Genomic DNA, 25,616 nt, shown 5'->3' with positions numbered 1-25,616 from the left:
CCTCCGGATTCCTTCTAAAATTCTTTGCCTCATCCCTCCAATTATTTAAATCATTGGTCGAGAACGGCACCTTTACTCTTGTCCTTTCCCCTACCATTGGCACAACTTGTCGGAGGGGAGCTATCGTGTGGTTCCCCCCCCCTCTTTACTTTGCTTCCTCCCGTGCCACAGATCTGGTATAATACGAGTGGCTGATCCCTTCCCCGGGATCTTCTTCCTGTACCTCGGTGCCTTCTCGATTCTTTCTCTTTCTTCCGACCTTAACGGGCTAGCCTTCCCCCAACTCTTATCTAACTCCTGGTTTGGGGAGGGGCCCTGGATGGTATTCCCACAGGCTTATTTCACTCTCTTTTCCATTGTCCCTCCTTGTTAGCTTAAGACATCGCTGCCCAATGCTACATGCATCGCAGCAACGTTTTTTAGATTTTGAGCCTTTCTTATCCTTTTCCAGGGCTAGTGCCAGAGGGTCTTGAGGGGCTGCATTAATTCCACACTCCTTTTGCCACTCAGGTTTATTCCTCAGGGTGAAGAACATGTCTGCATACATCACCTCATCCCATTTATTGAGCCGGCGGAGGAAGAGCATTAGTTGTAAAATGGTATTATAATTAATTGTCCCCTCTGGTGGCCATTTCTCACCATCATCCAATTTATACAACGGCCACCACTGCGTGCAGTATTTAAGGAGTGTCTTTTTACTTATATTTCCTTCTGGAATCCCCCCTAAGTCCTTCCAATGCTTCAGAATACATCCTAAGGGGGTTTTCATATTTATATCTTTGCTCGGTTGACTCCCCATTGCTATTTTCTGGGTCGGTGTTTCTTATCTCACTAAGTAAATCTCCTTCCCACAAGCACTATATACCAGTTTATCTTAACACCTCATTCATACAATATCCAAGCGCTTCGTCCTTTTCTGACCTGGCCTCTCGCGAGGGACAGGAACTGCAGAGCCGGACTCCCACTCGCTTCGCAGCCGGGCTGCGTCTCAGACACACTCTCTCATACACGGTGCCAATTCATTCAAACTGTCCTACCTTTCCGTTCTATCAGAATACACTGCTTTACCGTAAGATGTTGCCGGCAGACCGTAAGATACCGATATTGGTCGGCTCCAGGCCGTCACACACTCGCAAAACTGTAAATCAATAGTACGGTTTTGCCGATAATATCACAACAAATTTCAGACAACATAAAAACCACTAAACTCGTCCCTTTGCAAAAATCTTACAGTCAATACATCAAAGCATACAACAGGGTTAAACAAAGGTATAAAACGTATACACTCCTTCCAAGTTCCTCCAAGGGAGTGGAGAAAATTGGACCGAGTCCCGGAATTTAGTTCAGTTCAGATAAAAACAAAAACTGACCACTCTTTTTAACCCTTAAATCACAGTTTCAAACAAACCAACAAGATCAATACAAGAAGAACAAGTGCATCAGAGTCTTGCCTCTTTTTTTCTTACTCTCCTTATTATTTTTCTTTTTTTTTTTTTTCCTCTTTTTTTTTTTTTTTTTTTTTTCCTTTTTTTTTTTTTTCTTTTTTTCTTCCAATTACCAAAAGGTACCCACCAAAGGCATCAATTACTGGTTAGCAAAGACACCAATTACCAAAAGGTACCCACCAAAGGCATCAATTACTGGTTAGCAAAGACACCAATTACCAAAAGGTACCCACCAAAGGCATCAATTACTGGTTAGCAAAGACACCAATTACCAAAAGGTACCCACCAAAGGCATCAATTACTGGTTAGCAAAGACACCAATTACCAAAAGGTACCCAAAAATACCAATTAGGGATTCTTTACCAGAGCGTCCTCTGGTTTACCCTCCGGTGGTCACGTCTGACCCCGTGTTCCCATAAAGCGCTTTATCCTAAAACCAATGAACAATGATAAAAATACCTCTTTAATTTGGAGCAGGAGAAGCAGGAGATGCAGGGAACTCTTCGTCCACCAAAGAGCGCTTGGTCCGAGGGGGAGTCTCTTCTGACAAAAAGTCGTCAGGGGCGCCCAGAGGGTCCCAGCCCCGGACCCAGCGAGGGGACTCCTCAGATCCTGGATCCCCTGCTTCGTCCCATCTGGGTCGCCAGAAATGATGCCGATTTTTGCCCCAAAAGGCGAGAAATTACTGCTTAAGAGACTCAGTCAAATAAGCAGGAGGTATTTTATTACGACGTCGGAGAAATCCTAAAATGGGATTTCTAAATCTTTACAGCAAAAGCGTACCTTTTTATACAGTTTTAGGTTTGGGATTACATCATATTCATGCATATACATATGGGGAGTGGTGTAGGCGGAGCGTGGGCGGGGACTTCTCTTTTGAGGATCTTCTCAGGGGTCGTTCCGGTCGGCCTTCATCAGCTTCGAGGAGTCTTCCTCTTTAAACTTTTGAACCTCTCCCCAAATTTGGTCAATTCCCGGTGTAGTTGGCTTAGCCTCCAGGCCTTGGCAGGGGTCTCAGGGTCAATTTGACATGTTGGCCCTAAACGTGCTTTACCCAGCAGTTCTTAACTTATCACTGTCTGTCCTTATCTCTTCCCTGTCATTGTGTTCCACACCTTACCCAATTTATTGCTCTATGTGATTTCCTAACATTGAATATTTCCCGTAACCGCTTTATATTCTATGCTTTAACCCATCATCTCTTGAAAGTAACTGTTTTAGGGGCTTCATTTTAGGGGCTTCAATGTCTTTCCACTCATCAGCAGCCCAAATTGGTTTTCCTCTACGCTGCCAGTTGGACTCTTTCCACCTCTCCAACCATCCCCACAGAGCATTGGTTACCATCCATGAATCAGTATAAAGGTAGAGTTTTGGCCACTTCTCTCTTTCAGCAATGTCCAGGGCCAGCTGAACAGCTTTGAGTTCAGCAAGTTGACTTGATTCACCTTCTTCTTCAGTGGCCTCTGCAACCTGTCGTGTGGGGCTCCATACGGCTGCTTTCCACTTCCAGTTCATCCCTACGATGCGACAGGAACCGTCAGTGAAAAGAGCGTAGCACGTTTCCTCTGGGGGCAGTTGGTCATAGGGAGGAGCTTCTTCAGCATGTCACTGGTTCTTGTTCCTCTTCATCAGTGAGACCAAAGTTCTCACCTTCTGGCCAGTTTGTAATTATTGTCAAAATCCCAGGATGATTCAGTTTCCAATATGGGCGCACTGTGTGATGAGAGCAATCCATTTACTCCATGTGGTGTCAGTGGCGTGGTGGGAGGTGGGAACCTTTCCTTTAAACATCCACCCCAGTACTGGTAGTTGGAGTGCCAGGAGGAGTTGCGCTTTTGTGCCAATCACCTCTGAGGCAGCCTGGACTCCTTCATAGGCAGCCAAGATTTTCCTCTCTGTGGAAGTGTAGTTGGCTTTGGATCTTCTGTAACTTCTGCTCTAGAAGTTGGTTGGCCTCGAGTCTCCCCAGGCATCTTCTGCCAAAGGCTCCAGGACACACCATTGTTCCCGGCTACAGAGCAGAGCACGTTCTGCACCTCTGGTCCTGTCCTGACTGGGCCAAGGGCTACAGCATGAGTGATCTTCTGCTTGATCTGTGCAAAGGCTTGTTGCTGCTCAGGGCCCCAGGGGAAATCGTTCTTCTTGCAGGTGACCAGGTAGAGAGGGCTCACAGTCTGACTGTACTCGGGAATGTGCATTCTCCAAAAACCTATCGCGTCTAGGAAAGCTTGTGTTTCCTTCTTGCTGGTTGGTGGAGACATTGCTGTGATCTTGTTGATGACCTCAGTGGGAATCTGACACTGTCCATCTTGCCACTTTACTCCAGGAACTGGATCTTTTGGGTGGGTCCCTTGACTTTGCTTTTCTTGGTGGCAAAGCCAGCTTCCAGCAGAATCTGGATGATCCTCTCTCCTTTCTCAAACACTTCCATCGCTGTGTTCCCCCACACAATGATGCCATTGATGTACTGCAAGTTCTCTGGAGCCTCACCCTTTTCCAGTGCACTCTGGATCAGTCCATGGCAGATGATGGGGCTGTGCTTCCACCCCTGGGGCAGTCGGTTCCAGGTGTACTGCACACCCCTCCAGGTGAAAGCAAACTGAGGCCTGCATTCTGCTGCCAGAGGAATGGAGAAGATCACCTTAGCATTGTCAATGGTGGCGTACCCCTTTGCTGCCTTGGACTCCAGCTTGTCCTGGAGTTCCAGCATGTCCAGCACAGCAGCACTCAGTGGTGGAGTCACTTCATTCAAGCCACGATAGTCCACAGTCAATCTCTCAAGCCACGATAGTCCACAGTCAATCTCCATTCTCTGTCAGACTTGCACACAGGCCAGATGGGACTGTTGAAGGGTGAGTGGGTTTTGCTGACCACCCCTTGGCTCTCCAGCTCACGGATCATTTTGTGCATGGGGATCGCAGCATCCCAATTTGTCCGATACTGCCGGTGGTGCACTGTCGAGGTGGCAATTGCACTCGTTGCTCTTCCACCTTCAGAAGTCCTGTTGCAGATGGGTTTTCTGATAGTCCAGGCAAGGTGTTCAACTGCTTCATGTTCTCTGCCTCTACAGCAGCTATTCCAAAAGCTCACTTGAGTCTTTCTGGGTCTTTGTAAAGCCATTCCAGAGGAAGTCTATGCCCAGAACACACAGGGCCTCTGGGCCAGTCACAATAGGATGTTTCTGCCCCTCTTTCCCAGTCAGGCTCACCTCGGCTTCCAACACAGTCAATCCCCGTCACCCTGGCAATGGAAACAGGTTCTGCACCCACATGTCCCGATGGTATTAGAGTACACTGCACACCAGTATCAACTAAGGCATCATATTTTTGTGGCTTTGATGTGCCAGGCCATCAGATCCACACCGTCTAAAAGAGCCAGTTTTCCCATGCCTCTTCCTGGCTACAGGCAGGGCCCCCCTAATCCTGTTTATTATTTCTTTCCTGGGCACGCATGCTAGAGGTTCTCTCCTTCAAGGAGATCTGATAGATCATACCCAGCAGCTCGCTCATGGGAGGTTGAGGCTACCTTCACTTTACTGGAGTTCCCTTGATTAGTGTTTCCCTCGGTGAGTTGATGCACCCGTGCTGCCAGGACAGAAGTGGGTTTTCCATCCCACCTTCCCATGTCTTCCCCATGGTCATGCAGGGAGAACCACACGTCAGCCCCTGGGGTGTACCCTCTCTGTCTAGCTGGGGAATATTGGGCTCTGACTTTGGGGCTGTGACTTGCACTGGTGCCATATGGGAACTGTTGCTCCTCGCTGTGGTGGTGTTCGCAGGGGTCCCAGGATGAGGGAAGAGACGAGAATGTTGACTCCACAGAAGTCAGGCGGCTTGATTTATTATTTTATGATATATATTATATTAAAACTATACTAAAAGAATAGAAGAAAGGATTTCATCAGAAGGCTAGCTAAGAATAGAAAAAGAATGAGTAACAAAGGCTTGTGACTGACCAAGACAGTTCAGACAGCTGGACTGTGATTGGCCAGTAATTAGAAATAACCACATGAGACCAATCACAGATCCACCTGTTAATTCCACAGCAGCAGATAATTATTGTTTACATTTTGTTCCTGAGGCCTCCTGGCTTCTCAGGAGGAAAAAATCCTAGGGAAGGGATTTTTCATAAAACATGTCTGTGACACCTCACCCCTCCCTCATCTCCTTCATCTCCTCTTTGAGATTTTTAATCACAGCAGAGACATGAGCCAGCATTGGGCCATTGATCATACTCTCATCTTTCTAAGCTTGTTGGTGACAGAGCCCACTGTCTCTTGGTTGGTATCTGCATTAATCATTGCAATGAAGGCGGTGTATTGAGATGGCCCCAGATTTGCCAGGCTCCACAACATTTACCCTGTGCACCCGACCTTGTCGGGGTCATTTTCATGCTGTCCATCCCTCCCAAAGAGTACCTCCAGTACTGCTACTTCTCTCAGCTGTTGGATCCCTTCCTCAAGGGTCTTCCAGCACATTCTATGGTGGTGCTCCTGCATGCTCTCCCTGTGGACAAACCTCTCTCTGACACTCATTAAAAGCCGCTCCTAGAGGGAAAGGGACCCTGGCTCCCTTACAAAAATCTGATTGATACCTGAGTCCTGGGTTGAGGGTCCCAAATTTCTTGCCTCACCACCATCCAGTTGCACACCTGTACTTATAAGGTCCCAGACCCAAAGTAGCCAGGTTGTATAAGTCTCATATCCCCATCATACAATGTCTTTGTGCAGATTTTGGAGATTCTCGTACGTCAGGGACTCGGTGACGATCTCAACCTCTGGGTCTCCTGAGGGTTGTGAGGGCCCTCCCTTATCTGGGTGCCCTGCTTTCATCTTAGATCTCCTTGTTTCCACAGGAGCAACTGCTGCTGGCTGTGTCTGCCTTTGCAGTTCAGCTGGAACCTGGACAGTTGTAACATCTGTGGGTTCCACTGCTGCACTATTAGACTCTCCCTCTTCGAGGCACTGGGAGGGCTTCTCACGAGCTTGGGAAATGTGCTCCTTCAGCATTTGGCTCACCTCGTTTATCTCCTTCACCAGAACCCCCATCCAATCTGGGTAGTTTATAGCTGAGGTGGGCTGTGGGGCAGGGTCAGGCTCTGGGGCAGCATCCCTTGTCTTTGGGGTAGGTGTCAGGGTGGTTATCCAAGTTAATCTTCTCTTATCTCTAAATGCTAAACAGAACAAGCCTTCCAGCAACACCAGCCACTGTATGATATCATTAGTATTTAGAGTGGATCTGAACCCTTCAAAAACTGGTAGAGCAGACCCAAAGAGATGGCTAAAGGGTTGGGAGAAGATTTCCCCTGGTGTCATTTCCTCACAGCAGGTGCCATTATTGAAGTAACCCCAAAAACATACAGTTAGGGTGTGATAGCTGTGAATCCATGTGCCTGCTTTCCAGAGGAAGTTAAAAATCCATTAATTCCTCCCCTTATTCACCCATAAAACAAACTGGATAACAGCCACAGTAGCCTTGGTTATAGGACCCATGTTTAGATAAGGGCCTGCAAATGGGAGAAATGTAGCCACAACCACATGCCACCCAAACCAAGGTAAGCTGGACCACATGATGACAGCTTAACAAGGTTTCTGTAGCAGCGTACAAAAATTAGATTACTCAAGAACTGTTATTTCCTTTTTATTTCTGTGCCCTCGAGCCTCACGTTAAGCACCAAAATCTGTCTTGGTTTGGAAAGACAGGAGTCTCCTAAGGAAGGCAGGAGCCTCCCCTGAAATGGAGAATGTAAACCCCCTCCTTCCAAATTGCTATAAATTTTAAACTAAGGGGCCCTCAGGCAAAAAATATGGGAGCAGGGATAACAGTTCTTTAGTAGGGAAGAAAATAAAAGGATAAAATTGCAGCAGTGCGACTGAATTGTCAGCGTCCAGCTAGCTCCAGCACTGCTAGCAGCACGAGGGGGCACTTCTCCCGAGAGCTGGCTTCGGGATAGCGCCTAAGGCAGTGCCCAGCTTGCGGCTGTAGGCACACCTTGTGCAGGACGGAGTCTAGTAAAGGCTGCAACCAGCGGAAAGAAGATGGCGGACTCCAACTGTGGCTTAATCCAGGTTTTAATGAATCCCGGAGGGACCGACAGGAGAAGACGGGGGTGGGGGGGGGGGGGGGGGGGGCCCTGACAGCAAGTTTTAAGGGGTAGGGAGGTGCCAGGCATTGGGCCAATGGGGGTGCAGTGGGGAGTGGGGTCCAAGGGATTGACACGTGGGCAACACCAACAGGAAACATTCTGGGGAGGGGCCCCGGTTCCTCAGCCAACCATCGAACTCCCCTGCTGGAACATTCTAGCAGTAAGGGTGGGGAGTGAGAGTGATTGGCGGGGCACTGGGGAGGGATCAGAAGAAAAAATACAAGGGTTTCCAGGGAAACCAGGGCGGAGTTTAGGGGATACATTGTTGGCTGAGGTGGAGCCAGGAAGACAGACAGCTCCAAAGGCGGGAAGGGAGAACTGGGGCAGAACCATTTTCAGACAGAAGGGGATTGGAATAAACCAACCTAATAACTTAACAAAACACAGTGCAACATCTCCCCCTTTTTCGTTTAAAAAAAAGAAAAATCAAGTGAAGGCTTAACACACATCTTGCGGGTCTTGACCTTCAAGTTCAGAGTCCATGTGTAAGTCTTCAGCGTCTTGTAACTCAATAGACTGTCCCTCTTCTTCGGCCAACACTTGATTAACATTAGGGGGGGACGTCAACTTAACTAAAACTCCTTTAACTAATCTCCAAACAACCGTTGACGCAACCAAAACTGCAAGTATAACTAACAGGACTAGCAAAGCTGTCTTTAAGATTGAGCCGATCCAACCGGAGAGCCCCCAGTTTTTGAAAAGGTCCCCCAGCCAATCCGATGTGTCTTGCTTGATCTGATGGACCATGTCCTGCATTTTTTGAATGGAGGTTCTCGCGTCCTCGGCCCAGGATGATAGGTTCAAGCAGCAGAGGCCCTCGAACTCTTCGCACCGATGGTTATGTAAAAGCAACAGGAAATCAATTGCTGCCCTATTCTGGAGCGTTGCCTTCCTCGTTATTTCCTCATCTGATAGGAGGTCTGATAAGGTGGCTGATGTAAGATTGGCTTGCTTAGCAACCCAACACTCTAGGCGAGCCAATTCTCCTAGTGACTTAGCCACCGACACCCAAGGTAAAAACAAGGTGGCAGCTACAATTTTTGGCTTGGACCAATGGATAATTTCAGAGTCACACTCCGGATCGAGATCCTTAAGGTCTCTTTTGGACCGGACTGATTCCGGGGCGGCTCTTTTCACCTTCCAATCATTAATTTTGGTCAGGTTGGGTGTAAACAGCGACAGCCGACCCAAAGTACAAGGACCTCCGACCAGGTGAGAGGGGATGCCTGCCCACGCTCAGTCTCCGCAAATAAAGAAAATTCCCCGGGGTAGGGACAGCGGCTTGCTTCCCAGGGTGGAAGCAATGCGTATTTTAACGGCCGTCTCACACCACTGGGCAGCAACGTATTCGTTCTTTATTGGTTTTATATGAGTATACCTGCTGTCCCAAGGGACTGGGGAAAACCAAAACAGAAAACAAAGCGAGGCATTAGCGGAGCCGAGCAAATCCAGTTCTGGAGGTTCAGAGGTCAAAGGGGCCAGCCCTTTGATTCCGTCCCTCCAGACATTGCTGGGATTCCTACGGTGAGAAAGGGTTTGGGTCACGAATGGGACAAGGGAGGAGTTGAAAGGGGAGGGCAACTCGCCGGGAGAGAGAGGGATCCCCATGAGGCAGGTCGACATTGGGTCCTCTGCTGATGCCATACTGAGGCAAATGTGTTCTTGGCCGAGGGCGTTGGCGAGAGTTCTCCAAACGTTGGCCCTTGGCTGGGGGATGATCCACAGGCTCACAGGTGGGATAACGGGCCACAGAATGATGGCCAGCAGGAACATAACTGAATGGGGAGCCATCCGGAGGGAATAACTAAAACAGCAAGAGAACAGAGTTAACAAAACAAAGCTTGAGGTTTGGTTCTGCCCTCAGAGTGGGGTGAGGCTTGAATAGGAGGGTTTCCGCTTCCTTCTCCAGCAGACCTCCTCCACCTGTGCCACACTGCCAGTTTGTCTTGACTGCTTAGGGAGGAAGGGCCTGACCCACTTTGATGGCACCCACCTTAAACCTGAGGGGGTGGATACGCAGGCATATCCCCTTCCCCAGGTGACCAGGTCGTATGGCCCTTCTGTCTTCCAGGTCTCCGGATCTTTGACTAAAACCGGAGGCCTGGCCTTTAGGTGCAGCTGCTCATGGTGACCGAAGTGCCACACAGTTGGGGGATTTAAGTTATCAAATGAACAGTTCAAAAAGTTGATGGTAAAGAGTGCCTTCGACAGCCGGACGTGAGGGGACTCCACCTTCACAGCCATTCGTTGTTGTTCGAGTACCCTTTTAAGGCTCTGGTGGGTCCTCTCTACCACGGCTTGGCCTGTCGGGGAATAGGGGATGCCGGTCTTGTGCTCTACTCCCCATTGCTGCAGGAAGCTCCTTAGCTCCCTGGACTTGTACGCTGGGCCGTTATCAGTTTTGATGACCTTAGGGATGCCCAGAACAGCGAAGGCCTGCACAAGATGTTTTTTTGCATCTGCTGCCCTTTCCCCTGTGTGGGCAGAAGCATAGACAGCACCGGAGAAAGTGTCAACAGAGACGTGAACATAACTGAGCCAGCCAAAGGAGGGGACGTGAGTCACATCCATCTGCCACACTTCACAGCTAGACAAGCCTCTGGGGTTTGCCCCAGAGCTGAGGGACGGAAGCTGATGAGATTGGCATTGGGGGCATGTAGCCACAATTGCCTTGGCCTGCTCTCGCGTGAGTTGGAATTGACGAACAAGGCCAGGGGCATTCTGATGGAACAGCTGGTGGCTAATCTTTGTTTGATTGAATATGTCAGGGAGTGGGGCCATCTGGGCTGCAGCAGCAAGGGCATCAGCTTTTCGATTGCCCTCTGCAATGAACCCCGGCAGGTCAGTGTGTGATCTGACGTGCATCACAAAGAAAGGTTGCTCTCGGTGGGAGACTAAAGTAATCAACCTTGAGAGCAAATTAAACAAAGGTATGTTAGACACCTCTTGAAGGACTGCATTCTCTGCTCTGGACACTACACCTGCGACATATGAAGAATCTGTAACCAAATTGAATGGTTCAGAGAACCTCTCGAAGGCTCTGACGACAGCGTCCAACTCATACTTGTGGAGAACCCTCCACCTTAGCAACATCAGCCTCCCACTGCTGAGTTTGAGGATCCTTCCAAGTCATTACAGACTTATGGGATGCTCCGGACACGTCAGTGAAAACGGTCAGGGCTTTCAGAGGGGTTTGACTCTGAACCTTTTTTATTGATAATGTGAATTGGACGTCCTGATTAAATAATTTATGGGCCGGCCGATCAACAGCAATTTGACCGGTGTAACTGTCCAGTGCAAATTGTAGCATCTCGTTTTCCTCAAGCAGCCTCTCAAGGGTTTTCTTTTTGAATTGGCCCGATCGCAATTGAATGGGAATGTGAATGCAGTCAAAATCACAGCCTGCAAGCTCCCTGATCCGCGATCTTGCTTTGCAGACGAGTTCTGCCACCAGCTCCTGTGGCTGTGTCATTCTCTTGGACCGGTGATGACTGAGAAAAACCCACTCTATAATCAGAAGAGGGTCTCTCGAGCCTTGGTCCTTGCCCCTAACTGGTTTGTCCCATTGAAAGATCATACCATGTAAGTGTGGCAGTTTCCCCAAAACTATGAACCTGAATGGCAGACCTGGTTGATATCTGTGGGCCTGCCTGGCCGAGATGGATTCCTGGATTTTCTCCAATGCTGCCTGGGCCTCTGGGGTGAGTGACCTGGGAGAGCTGAGCTCCTCTTCCCCTTTCAACAAATTGAAAAGGGGGGCTAGGTCTTCGGTTGGAATGCCTAGCCAAGGCCTCACCCAATTTAAAGACCCAGACAGTTGATGGACATCTGCTAAGGTCTTTACCTTCGTTTTAATAGCCAATTTTTGCGGAACAATGGTCCGCTTGGTGATTTCCAAACCCAGGTACTTCCAGGGTGGCATCCGCTGAATCTTGTCCTGTTGGAGCTTGAACCCTGCAGCAATCAATGCATAGATTGTCAGGTCAAGCGCATGGGCAAGTATGTCATCGGTCGGAGCACAAACTAATATGTCATCCATATAGTGATAGATGATAACGTCCTCCACGGCTGTACGAATTGGGGACAGCAAGGAAGCCACATACCACTGGCAAATGACAGGGCTGTTCTTTGTTCCTTGTGGAAGAACACGCCAATGGTAGCGTTTCCTTGGGGCTTCACGGTTGATGGAAGGAACCGTGAAGGCAAAACGTGGTGCGTCATCAGGGTGTAAGGGAATTTGGAAGAAACAGTCCTTTATATCTACGACAGCCAGATTCCAATTTTGTGGGAGCATCGCTGAGAACGGCATCCCTGGTTGGAGAGATCCCATGTCTTCAATGATGTTGTTAATTTTGCGGAGGTCGTGAAGGAGCCGCCACTTGTCTTTATTAGTTTTTTTATCACAAACACTGGGGAGTTCCAAGCTGACATGGACTCCACCAGGTTTCCTTTAAGTAACTGCTCCTGGACGAGCTCATTGAGCGCTTTCAATTTTTGTTTGTTGAGCGGCCACTGTTCTACCCATACTGGTTCATTTGATTTCCAATTCAGTTTCTGGGTAGAGTGCTCTTCAGTGGCCACTGCCCGAAAAATCTGGGGAGCCGTCAGGAGATCAATTCTGGCTCCCCATTGGGCGAGGAGACCTTTCCCCCACAGGGGTTCCGTGTAGTCTAAAATGAATGGGCGTACTGACGCCAATTGCCCATCCGGACCCCGAATTTGGACGACGCTCTTGGATTGTCGGGCCAATTGCATACCCCCAACACCTTGTACACGCCCAGCCATGTCCTGCAGTTCCCAATGTGACGGCCATTCCCGAGAGGGAATGATTGTCACATCTGCCCCTGTGTCCAGGAGACCTCTGATTGATCTGTGGTCCCCTCCCCTCGAGAGCTGGCAAGTAATTCGGGGCTTTTCTCTCCCCAAGACTTGAGCCCAGGCTACTGTTGGAGGGGTGTTCTGTTGAGATGGTGAAAGTAGCTCTGGACTCAGCTTCAGCTCTGGCACTGGGATGGCTTGTGCCACCACTTGGCCTTTGGGGAGGAAGAGGGGAGGGCGGACACAGTACAGCCCCATCGAGAACTTCCCTGGGTCAGCTGCCAACAAGCCCGGGATGACATTGATCTCGAGTGGAGTGAATTTTGTGTCTCTGACAACGACATACCCACAACGTCCGAGCCGTCTCCACTGGCCGGGGCACTCTGGGCACACGGTCACCAGCTGGAAATCAGTTTCTTAGATGCAGAGGTCAAGTCAGCTGCAACCTATAGGGAGCAGATTTAGATGTTGTGGTCAGAATAGGCTGTGGCTCAAGACAGGCTAAACAGGTCAAGTCTGGTGAGAAAATAGCATTGGGCACAGGCGGTTCTCCCCCTTTCCCCTCCCCGCAAGATGTTATTGAACCCGCCTTATTTTTATCGTAGCGCAGGGGGGGACTGCGCTCAGTCTTTAGTTTTTTTTGTGGGGGATTCCCCCTCTGTGATTTCCCCCTTTTAAAATCCATGAACTCCCACCTTAGGGGGCAGTCTGGCATCCAGTGCCCCAGCTTGCTGCACAGGTGGCACGGAGAGACTGCCTTCCCATGTGGTCCCGGGGCAGATCGGGGTGTTGGGTGGTCGTTGACAGGAGTGGCGTCTACTAAGGAATCATCCAGGGTATCAGCAGCAGCAGCTGTTTGACAGGGTGGCATGCGGGCCCTCTGGTCCGGGTCTTCTGCTGTTATGGCGACCCGGTGCACGCAGACTTCAATCATTTGCTGCAGGGTTGGCGGAGGATCTGGTGGGAGGCTAAGGATAGCCTCCTTGCAAGCAGGATTGGCGTTAGTACGGGCCACCTCCTTTAAGAGCTCCGCTCTGGTTCCCTCGCTTTTCACCTGCAACTCAATAGATTTGCGAAGCCTTTCCACAAATACAATGAACATCTGCACATTGCTTAATTATTGAGTAGGAAATGGGGGGTGCAGTTGATGGTAATCTCAGGAAGGCTCTTTCTGCCGCCTTACTGCTTTCCCGCAATGCCTCAGGAGGGATGACCCTCGCCTGAGTGTGCCCGTCTGCCCAATTCCCCACGCCACACATAAGATCAATTGAAATCATCTCCCCATTTGAGTCAAGCCCAGTGCGGGGATTTTCCCACAATGATGGTAGCACCTCTACCACTTCCCTTCTCCATATTGTCTCCCATAAAGATAATTCAGTTGGGTTCAGAAGACAGGAGAAAAGGGTTCGGAGATCACTAGGGGTGACCTCCGGCCCTGCTATTGTGGCCTTCAGGATCCCCCGGAAGTACTCACTCTCCCAGGAGAAATCCTTTTGGGCCTTACAGAGCTCTTTAATCTGATGGTGTGGGAAGGGAGTCCACTGAGCCACCACTCCTCTCTCCCCTCCTGGATGGTAAGTAACTGGAGCTGCTGATGGAATAGGAGCAGGCTCTGGCTCAGGGGTTCCCACCCCTCTCCCCCTGGACGCCGAAGCGTGGGAACCAGAAGGGGGAGCGTGGGAACCGGAAGGGAGAGAGGAGGGGGAGTGGCTGAAGGACTGGGCGGAGGACTGGGCAAGCTGGGCGGGAAACACAGATGTCAAAGTTCCCGCCCCAAGGGAGGAGTCAGGGGGCGGGGTTAAGTAAGAGGGAGGAGGGGTGGGAGGTACCGACAAGGGAGGAGGGGCAGAGGGAAGCTGGGAGGGGTTGAGGGACAGGAGGGGGTTCTGGGAGAAAGAAGGAGAAAAGGCGGGAAAGACCATGTGGCCCCCTCCATCTTGGGCTCCACAGGAGCCATCTTGTGGAGGGAGCTGAGACTGAACAGAGGAGTTTTTAACAGGGATTTTTTGAACTGGGGTTTTAACAGGGGTTTTTTGAACAGGGGTTTTAACAGGGGTTTTTTGAACTGGGGTAGCAGGGGAGTGGGAAGAACCCCGAGAAGTCTGGCCAGGACTCCTCGGGCAGGGGGATTGGGAGCCTTGAGAGCAGCCAGGGGAATGGTGGCCACCCTGCGCCATGCTGGGGCGAGCTGCTCCTCTCAAGATCCCAGCTTTAGGAAGAGCAGGGGAGGAAGGAGGGTTAGGGGTGGAAGGGCAGGGAGAACAAGGGGACAAAGTAGAACTCGTGGAACCTTTTCCCAATTTCGAAGATCTTAACACTAGCCTGATTTGGAATACCCAATAATTGATCTCAGCTAGAGAGCAATCCCCGGATTTAATTTCCTTTTGTAATTTGCTGTAAACTGCGTCCCAAAAGCGGGAGTCACAAAACTGCTCTGGGGAAGCGTCAGGAAATTGGGAAAATATCCACTTCACTAACTTTTTTAATACTTTTTTATGAACAACAAAACCCCTCCCAGAAAGGATCCCCACAACTTGGACAGAAGCTGTCTTCTGTGCCGCAGACAACTGTGCACCCATGGTGAAAGATGTTAAAATCTGCGGCTCGCAGTGCACACCACCCGGGAAGAATGAGTAAAGAAAACAAGAAAGAGCCCCCCACCGGTCCCTGCCGAGAAAGAGCTGCGCAGCGAGAAAAGGAGAGAGAGTCCACTTGGGGACAAATTAGTTAGAAAGACAGGGAAAAGAGAGAAATGCTCACCAATCCTGGCGAGGGCTAAAAGAAATCCAAGGGTGGTGATTTCCGCTGCAGGGACGACTCCTCGGGCGCAAGGAGCTGCCGTCCCCAGTCCCCTGGAGCACCACCCACCAAAAAGGGGTCTGCTCCCACAGGGGTAGTCCGGCGGCCAGTGGAATTAAAAATCCTGTCCGCAGGGTCCAGCGATGTCCTCGGAGCCCCACGTTGGGCGCCAAGAACTGCAGCAGTGTGACTGAATTGTCAGCGTCCAGCTAGCTCCAGCACTGCTAGCAGCACGAGGGGGCACTTCTCCCGAGAGCTGGCTTCGGGATAGCGCCTAAGGCAGTGCCCAGCTTGCGGCTGTAGGCACACCTTGTGCAGGACGGAGTCTAGTAAAGGCTGCAACCAGCGGAAAGAAGACGGCGGACTCCAACTGTGGCTTAATCCAGGCTTTAATGAATCCCGGAGGGACTGACAGGAGAAGATGGGGGGGGGGGGGGGGGGGGGGGCTGACAGCAAGTTTTAAGGGGTAGGGAGGTGCCAGGCATTGGGCCAATGGGGGTGCAGTGGGGAGTGGGGTCCAAGGGATTGACACGTGGGCAACACCAACGGGAAACATTCTGGGGAGGGGCCCCGGTTCCTCAGCCAACCATCGAACTCCCCTGCTGGAATATTCTAGCAGTAAGGGTGGGGAGTGAGAGTGATTGGCGGGGCACTGGGGAGGGATCAGAAGAAAAAATACAAGGGTTTCCAGGGAAACCAGGGCGGAGTTTAGGGGATACATTGTTGGCTGAGGTGGAGCCAGGAAGACAGACAGCTCCAAAGGCGGGAAGGGAGAACTGGGGCAGAACCATTTTCAGACAGAAGGGGATTGGAACAAACCAACCTAATAACTTAACAAAACACACTGCAACATAAAATAAACAATGCAGTAAACTAAAACAACACTGACAGAGTCAGAACACAACCTGACACCCTGTGGGTCAGGGTATTGGTAGCAGTCCAGTTGGAATCGTGGCTGCAGCCCTCCTAGAGTGTCAGGTGGGTTCTGTTGGAGCAGGGATCCTGTAGAAGCGTGTAGTCTTCCTCTGAAGCTCTAGGGGAAGAGAGCAGCTGTTTCCTCTGGGAAATCCAGTGGAGAAAGCCATGCTGGTGTTCCAGAAACTCAAGATTATATCCAGGTAGGAATGCTTGGCTCTCCCCTCTGGGTGGAGCATCTCACACTGGGATGCTGTAGTTCTTATCAGTTGTGCAGTGACATTCAATAGCCTGTTATCAACGGATGTCTCCCCAGTTGTGGAAGAGATAAGGAAAACTGCCTACTTAACAGAAGACAACTGCCATACAGGTGGCAAATAGAATACAATTTGCTTGACAATCCAGGACATTGCCCCAGGCAGAACTTATTGCCCCAAGCAGGATAATTTCACACCAGAATTGAAGCATTGTGAATATTTGTGGTTATTGACTTTAAAACACTGGGACATGGAAAAGGGGAAATGGATCTGTTACCAAGAGCTGCGAGGTGGGTGGGAGCAGTGGGATGAGCTCTGCTGGCAGCTCTCAGCTTTCCCAGGAAGAGGGAAGGGGCCGGATCCAGTCCCATGGGTCCCTCAGGTAGTGATTACTACCAGATGAGAGAGGGTCACAGTGTCACCCTGTCCCTGTGCCCATTCCACAGGATGGACCTGGCTGGAGCCCCTTGGGAGAGGGAGCTGCTCCAGAATCCTACCTGACCCCACCCCAATCCTGCTCCATCCATCTATCCCACCTGATCCTGCCCCAGTCCTGTCCCAGTCCTGCTCCATCGATCCCACCTGATCCAGCTCCATCCATTCTACCCAATCTTGCACTGGAATCCCTCCCTGATCCCACTCCATTACTCCTGCCCCTATCCTGCTCCATCCATCCCTTCTGATACTGCTCCAGAATCCAGCTCCAATCCCACTTTACAATTCCACCTGATCCCACTCTAGACCCCTGCCCTGATCCAAAATCCCTCCCCAATCCCAGTCTGTCCATCCTGCCCCAATCTCCCTCTGGAATTCCACCCTGATCCCATGCTGTATCTGCAGTGGAGCCATTCATTCCCATGTCTTTTCCTGCAGAGAGAGAAGATCCATGAGATTCCAGCACGGATCACACACTGGGATTAACCCCAGGATCCATCCTGGGATCCGCACAGAGGGGATCCAGAGCTGGATCCGCCATTGGAACTCACCGGCTGCCTGGTTGTATCCATTCCTGTCCCTCCTCCCTGTGGAAACAAAGTGGGATCAGCATCGGTGTCACAGGATTCCCAGAACGGTGCTGGGTGGATCCGTGTCCCTTCCCGACCCCCATCCCGTGTGTTACCAGATTGGAGCTTCCAGACGCCGAATCTGATGAGGACAACGATGAGGATGAGGATGGCAGCGATGACAGACACAGCGACCATCACGGAGAGATGGGATAGTGAGGAGGGGGAGGGGAATCCCCATTTAGGAATTCCAAATTCCCAATCCCCACATTCCCAGCCTCACCCCAAGCGAAGATCCCGGGCTCTGGCATTCCGGGATGCTCCACCCTGCACCGGTACTGCTCCCGCTCCTCCGGCAGCGCCTCGATCCTGGCCCAGGTGTGGAAGGTGCTGTCGCTGTTGGGAATGATCCCGCCCCACTCCGTCTCCTGATCCAAGGTTTCACCCCCCTTCATCCAGCTGACTGCGATTGTGTTGGGGTAGAATCCGTACACGTGGCAGGACAGGATCAGCGTCCTGTGTTCCTCTCTTCCGGACACGTGGACATCAGGGGACTCTGGAATGGAATAATGGTGAGGGACATCCATGGAATGGTGAGGGACATCCCATTGGAACGGGACTGGGGTGAGTTCTACCTATGGAATTCCCACTGGAATAGCATGAGAGTGACATCTGCCCATGGAATTCCCAGTGGAATGGGATCGGGGTGAGATCTGACCATGGAATTCACACTGCAATGGGATTGGGATGAGATCTGACCATAGAATTCCCATTGGAAATACTGTGTTCCCAAGTCCTCCATTCCCAAATCCCTCACAGGAATTCTACTCCCACCTTTGCACTCCAGCTCCTTCTGCCCATATCTGATGTGCCTCTGGAGCCATTTTGGGCAGATGTGGTTCAGATAATTTGTCCACATCTCAACCCCATTCAATTCCTGTTCCCAGCGTCTCCTGATGTTCTCAGCAGCGCCGTCGGCCAGCACGAATCTCCTGAATCCCAGGTCAAAGGAGATATGATCCCACCCATCGTAGCCAATCTGGTGGGATCCACGGACACTCCCATTGGACAGGAAGTCACAGCCATAAACTGTCAACCTTGTGTGGAGACCTCAACCTTGTGTGGAGACCTGGGGGGATTGTACCCACAGAGACCCCTGGAATTGTGTCCCAGCCCCACAGAGCCCCATTCCAGCCCTTTGGAGCCGCAGAGTCTGATGGAGACCCACAGAGCCTCATCCCAGCCCCTTGGAGCCCCATGGATCCACATCCCAACCCCATGGAAGTCAACCCAACAGATCCCATCCCAGCTCCACAGATCCCAGCCCCATGGATCCAATCCCAGCCCCATGGATCACAAGATATTCCATCCCAGTCTAATGGATCCCCATTGCAGCCCCTTGGAGCCCTATGAATCCACATCTGACACCTATAGATCCCATCCCAGCCCCATGGATGCTCACCCCAAACCTACAGACCCCACTCCAGCCCCACAGATCCCATCCCAGCCCCACAGATCCCCATCCTAACCCCACGGATCCCCATCTCAGCCCTACAGTTCTTATCCTAGCCCCACAGATCCCATCCCAGCTCTACAGTTCCCATTCCAGCCCCATAGATCCCATTCCAGCCCTATGGATCACAAGCTATCCTATCCCAGTCTAATGGATCTCCATTTTCAGCCCCTTGGAGCCCTGTGAATCCACATCCAAGATCTACAGATCCCATCCCAGCCCCATAGATCTGTACCCAAGTCCCACAGATCCCATTCCAGCCCCACAGATCCCATCCCAGCCCCATGGATTCATATCCCAGCCCCATGGATCCCATCCCAGCCCCATGGATCCATATCCCAACCCATGGATCACAAAATATCCCATCCCAGCTTAATGGATCCCCATTTCAGTCCCTTGGAGTCCTGTGAATCCACATTGGGGATCTACAGTTCCCATCCCAGCCCCATGAATCCACATCCCACCCCCATGGATTCCAACCCAAGTGCACAGATCCCATCCCAGCTCCATGAATGACAAGCTATCCCATCCCAGTCTAATGGATCCCCATCTCAGCCCCATCGATCCCCATCTCAGCCCTACAGTTCCCATTCCAGCCCCACAGATCCCATCCCAACGCCATGGATCCCAACCCAGCCCCATGGATTTCATCCCAGCCCCATGGATCCATATCCCAACCCGTATATCACAAAATATCCCATTCCAACCTAATGGATCCCCATTTCAGCCACTTAGAGCCCTGTGAATCCACATCTGAGACCTATAGATCCCATTCCAGCCCCATGGATCCAATCCCCAGCCCTACAGTTCCCATTCAAGCCCCACAGATCCCATCCCAGCCCCATGGATCCCAGCCCTACAGATCCCATTCCAGCCCTATGGATCCCCATTCCAGTCCCACAGCTCCCCTCACTCATCGCTGCTCTGGTTGTACCGCTCACGCAGTATCTTCAGGTTCCTGACATCACTGTGCTGGTTCCTCACATTGGTCTGGGTCCCCATATCCAATATTCTGGCTTGACTCCATCCTTTATCCACTGCATCAGCGGCACTTTCCGGCCCCGCTCGCTGTCGTAGTGCACGAAGGGGATCCCATCCAGGTACCCAATGGACATGAACTGGGGGATCCCCGGGCTGGGCTCTGACACCACCACGTGCAGGTAACGCAGGGAGTGGAGAACTGGGGGGACACGGAGATTTGGGGGGATTGAGGAGATCATGGATCAATGAAAGGGGAACTGGGAGAGCTGGGAAGGGGTTTGGGGATCCTGGGGCCAAGGAAAGGGTGTGCAGGGTGGGAGAGGTGGGATGGACAGGAAAGGGCCTGCAGGGGGTCCTGGTGTCTAGGAATGGGGGCTCAGGGGGTTCCAGGGTTATGGAAAGGGGGAGAGGAGGTACAGGGACTGGGAAAGTGGGATGGGGGTTCCAGGGGATGCCTGTGCCCAGGAAAGGGGATCCAGGGGTCCCCAGTGCCAAGGAATGAGGGGTCACAGGGTGGGGAGACCTGGGAATAGGAATCTGGGGGTCCTTGATGCAGAGAAATGGGGGGGGGGGGGGCTGGGGACTGAGAAAAGAAGGAATGGAAGTCCAGGGGTCTCAGGATCAAGGAAAAGAGGGGTCTGGGGACTGGGGAAGGCAGGATGGATGGGAAAGGGGTTGCAGGGGGGAACTGGTACTGGATAAGGGGGTGCAGGGGGGTCCCAGTGCCCAGAACTGAAAATTCAGGGGGGTCCTGGGGCCCAGAATCCCCCCAGGGACCCTCCTGGACATCCTGAGACACCTCCCCCCGCAGGACGAGCAGGTCCCGGTGCCGGGGAAGAGGGTACGGGGGGGTCTCGGTGCCTGGACATGGGCGCCCAGGAATGGGGGCTCAGTGGATTCTGATGCCTGGGAATGGCGGTTCGGGAGGGTTTTCCTGTCCAGGAATGGGGTTCCGGGTCTGGCGAAGGGGGTTGAGAGGGGTCAGTAGACTCAAAATTGGGGTACAGGGGGGTTCCCCTGCCCAGGAATGGAAGTCTAGGGCGTTCCCGGTGGCCGGAAATGGAACTTCAGGAGTTTCCCCGTTTCGGGGTTCCCACTCACCTTTGGTCGCGCCCCCCGGGTCCCCCAGGAGCCCCAAGAGCAGCCCCAGAGCCAGCGCTGGAGCCATGGCGCTGCTCCGCTGCGGCCCCGCCCACAGCCCTGGCCCCGCCCCAAGGAAAAGCGGGGGCTGGGGTGTCTGAGATGGGGGAGGGCCAGGAAAGGGGGTGCAGGGGGGCTTTGGTGCCGGATAAGGGGGTGCAGGGGGGTCCCTGTGCCTGAGAATGGAGGGTTTGGGAGGGTTCCAGTCCTGGATATGGGGGTGCACGGGGGTCCTGGTGCAGCAGAATGGGGGGGTCAAGGACTCCCAGTGCTGTATAAGGGGATGCAGTGGGGTCCCGGTGCCCAGAAATGGGGGTTCGGGGGGGTTTCCATGCCCGGGATTTGGGGTTCAGGGGGTTCCAGGCTCCAGATAAGGGGGTGCAGGGGTTATCGGGGCTGGGGAAGGGGGTACAGGGAGGCTCCCAGTGTCCCGAAATGAACGTTCAAGGCGGTCTCTGTGCCCAGGAAGGGGGGTTCGCCTGGAAATGGAAGTTCGGGGGTCCCCATGCCCAGGAATTGCGGTTCAGGGGGGTCCCGGTGCCGGGGCAGTCCCCGGTCCTCGGGCGGGTCCCGGTGCCGCAGCTGGGGAGACGCGAAAGTGACCGGGGCAGCGCGGGGAGGGAGAGGGGACAGAGCAAACCCTGGGAATTCCCCTGAACCCCCCCGGGACCTGCCAGGACGTCCCCGCAGGACGCACAGGGGGTGGAGAACTGGGGGCACGCAGAGATTGGGCGGTCTGGGGGCGTCCGAGAGCCGGGAAGCAGAACCGGGAGAGCCGGGAAGGGTCCAAGGTTCCAGGAAGGGACTGTGAGAGGTGGGCTGGGGGATCCAGGGGGTCCCTGAGCCCAGAAAAGGGGTCCAGGAGTCTCCATTGTTCAGGGAAGTGGGGTCTGGGAGCTGGGAAAGGCAGAAAAGGGGGTTCAGGGGGTCCCTGGGTCACGGAAAGGGGCTCTGGGGCTGGGAGAGGCGGGCGGATGCCGGGGACGCAGCTTGGGTGTGTCACGATCCGTCCTTATGAATGGGTTTCGTGATGGTTCATGGATTGATCTCAGGGTGCAAAAGAACTGACATGGTACAAGGGGGTTTGCAGTGACAATCAAAACAAATGCACCTTTATTGAAATAACCACAGCAAAAATGCCTTGGGAAGGAATCAGGGAAAAAAGGAAAAAATAAGGGAAAAGAGGGAGGAAAAAGAATGGGTATATAGCTACCAAACGTCAAACTGCCAAGTCCCTCCATGTCCAGCCCATGGAGTTCACCAGGCCGCGTCCAGGGAGATCTCAGAGGCGCAGTTCATCTGGACCCCAATTACACTCTTTTTTGATGGGGGAAGGGGGGATGGATTTTGCAACCAAATCAAAGGTAGTTTACTGTATCTTCAGGGGGAAAGAATGGTGTTTGGAAAGGGGTAAACACAGTCCATGTTTGGCAGTAGGTGAGAGCCATTGTTTTCGTGGTTGACTGCCTGCACCTGCAACATCCATCTTGCTTTGGGCAGCTTTCCTTCCCCCGCCACTGCACACCTCTCCCAGGTTGGGGGTTTCAGTCCCAGTCTCTGGAAGAAGGTGAGAGGGGGCCTTCGCACATGGGGATTTCATGTCTTGGTCTCTTGATGAAGAGGCTTCTTACATCTCGGTTTGTCTGTCATGGTGGTTATGAACGAGCGAGAGGCATCTTCTTTGGGGGGAACTACCCTAAAGCCTAGGAGAAGTTCAGCCAGGCCGAGAGGCGGGGAGAATTCCAGAGCTATTGTGCAAAAGGGCAAAATGCCCTTTGAGCTCAGGGTAGCATATAGCAAATGCACCTGTGAAAACAATAATTGAGCAACACTCTCAGGTCTCAGGCATAGGACTTTCCCCTACAGGATCAGAAACTTCAGACAGGAGGGTGTCGGGTTCGGCTGTCTGTCTCTGCTCCGACATGGGTAGGGTGGTTCTTGGGTGGCACGCGTTCCAAAGGACGAGTCTGGACTCTTCAGCTTTTCAATCTTCAGATTGTTTATTGTTTCTTATCTACAAAATTTTCTGTCTGCCCAACAGAGGTCTGATCTGCAAGGCAGCCAAGGGCACTCTCTGACCACTCACGGGGCGGTCATGTCTTTTTATACTAAAATCTACGTACATAATATTTACCTTTATTTTCTAATACTTTTCACTCATGTTAGCAAGTGCACTTTCACCATAAACTAATCCCCAAGTGCCAACATCACCACAGGAGATGGAAGACAAGAAGAAGAAAGAAGGACGAGACACGCCCTGATCCCTCCATCTTGTCTCCATAACCCCCCTGTACCAAAAACTTTAAAGTCTATATTTCACCCTCTAAATGTGTCCCTTTTACACCCTTCACTCTAAAGTGATTCTCATGTCCTCAAATTCTTGTCACTTCTGTGGATGGATCAAAATCAAGCCACCAAACACTCTTGGCAACATTCCAGGATTTTCAAGACCCCCAAGGGTTCTCCTGGCATCTCTGGACATCGGGAACGATGTGCTGAGATCCCACAGGAGGGGTCTTTTTTTCAGTGCCCCCCTGCAATGACGATCGTGAGACAGATGAGGGATATTTCAGACAGACTCTCACATGACCCCGTGACTCACAATTGTCTTGAGGGATCTTTATCAGCAGCGCTCTGGAGTATCATTGATGAGTCTTCAGGACTGGCCGTACGTTGGTAGTATAACCCGGAAAAATAGGGACAGTATGACAGAGAGAAGAAAGAGAGAGAGAGAGAGAAAAAGGAGGAAAAGAAAGGATAGGAAAAAGAGGGGGGAAAGGGAGACAATAAACAAACATAATTAATATTGATTATAACAGTATTATTTTCATAACAATTTTCAAAATGCTTAATTGTTGCAGTGTGATGTAATACTCTGTTTCAGCTATCCCAGTTCCTCCCTCAGGTGTGCCAACAACCTCTCCCTTCCCCTCCCCCTTGCCCCCTTGCTAAGTGCTGTCCGTCAAGCTTAACATTCCAGCAAGGGCATCATCTGATTGGCAAAGTTCAAAAGATGCTTCTCAGCCCTGGCAACATTGGGCTATCCAGGTGTCACTTGTCCCCTGAGACTTCCCCCCTCACACCTGGTTGGTGCCATACCTACCCCTTCCCTCCCCCTCTCCCCGGGCTTAAAATACACAGCGACCACGTGGCTCTGAGTTCTGTTGGAGCTGTTGCAACATTCAGAGGTCTGTGACTTAGGAATAAAGCTCTGGATCAAAACCTCCAGCAGGACCCGTCTCCTTTTACCTTCACCATCGCCTAAAGTCTTTCCACCAGAGGTAAACCTGAGTTCCTGCTTGCCTGGACTTGTCCCAAGCGCCAGCTTCAATACCCAGCTAGCCAGGGGTGTCTCTGGGGTGAGACCACCACAGCTGCCACCTTTGGTCCAGCAGCAAGGCCAGATGACCCCAGGCACGTTCCATCCGGCAATATTGGGAATTAACTCTAATAGTTAATTAATTAAAATAGTATTATTTTTGTAACAATTTTCAAATGGTTGAAACAAATAACAAATAATCAAAAGCAAAACAATAAACAAATCATAATATAAGCATTAACTTTAAAATTATTTTCTAAAACAATTCAGTAAAAATTGAAAGTAATTCTCACAAAATCATAAATGGGAATCAAGGATTGCTTTAAAACGCAAATGCTTAATTCGTAATTGCCTTGTGTCAATTGACTTGGGGATGTCCACAGTGTAGAGGACATCAGCCCAGTTGTGTGCATTGACTATAGACATCAATCTTGTCAGCCGTTTCATCATCCTCCAATTCATAACGAATGGGACTGATGACAAGATAAAACCAAGCACAATTAGAATCAAAAGGGTAACGATGGGTTGACACACAGTGTTCAGGACACTCGTGGCAGTAGGTGACCACCCAAAGAGGGTATCCCACCACCTGTGCTCGGCATCTTTCTTTACCCTCTCCATAACACAGTGTATCTGTCTCACATTATGATGAACAGTCACCAGGTCTTCTGTCCGTTTTTCTTTATCTTTTTGAGGATTTCTACCAAGGCTTGATGGAGCAGCACTTGACTTACCAAAGTGAGGTTCATCCTGATAGGAGTAGGCATCAGTTTGTGAATCAGTGTGTAGTTGGATTGCAATAGGTAGTGAGAGGTAACTGGAGCTTCATAAAAGAAATCACATCCTGTAATCTTGGTAAAGTTACAAGCACAAACATTTGAATAATTTTTAGTATCTACTACAATATTCTCTATGAATACAAAATCACAAGCAGTTCTGAAGCATGCACACCTGTTGCCTATATATACAAGGACTGTTTCAGAAGCCTCATTAGGATGAATTTCAAAATGAGAGATATTTTGCTCTGTGTCTAAACAAATGTCTTGAGCTATGATTGCATTGCTTTCACAGATGAGCCCTTGTTGTTCTCGGACAAGACAAGATTCTAAATTAACAGTTTGCCATTTCTCACCCATTTGACGGGCCCATTCCCAATGCTCATAAGGATAGAGAACAGCTCCATCATCATTCAGCCCTAATGCAATCATAGGAAATATCAAATGCATTGAGGCATTACGTATGGTTAACACAAAAGCCATGGCTGTGTTTGTAATGGGATTG

At 51.2% G+C, this 25,616-nt stretch overlaps 1 protein-coding gene and 1 pseudogene across 1 annotated transcript in view; one reads left to right on the top strand and one right to left on the bottom strand.

The window, feature by feature from the left end:
• Positions 1–25,616, top strand: part of LOC136570645 (zinc finger protein 135-like) — a 174,440-nt gene that overhangs the window by 75,298 nt on the left and 73,526 nt on the right. The gene's annotated exons all lie outside the window — the stretch shown is intronic.
• LOC136570688 (class I histocompatibility antigen, F10 alpha chain-like) lies at positions 17,263–21,083 on the bottom strand (annotated as a pseudogene).

This window comes from Molothrus aeneus, unplaced genomic scaffold (assembly GCF_037042795.1).
Source record: "Molothrus aeneus isolate 106 unplaced genomic scaffold, BPBGC_Maene_1.0 scaffold_35, whole genome shotgun sequence".
NCBI lineage: Eukaryota > Metazoa > Chordata > Aves > Passeriformes > Icteridae > Molothrus > Molothrus aeneus.
Note: the sequence above shows the minus strand (reverse complement) of the source record. Positions and strands in the feature narration are given on the sequence as shown.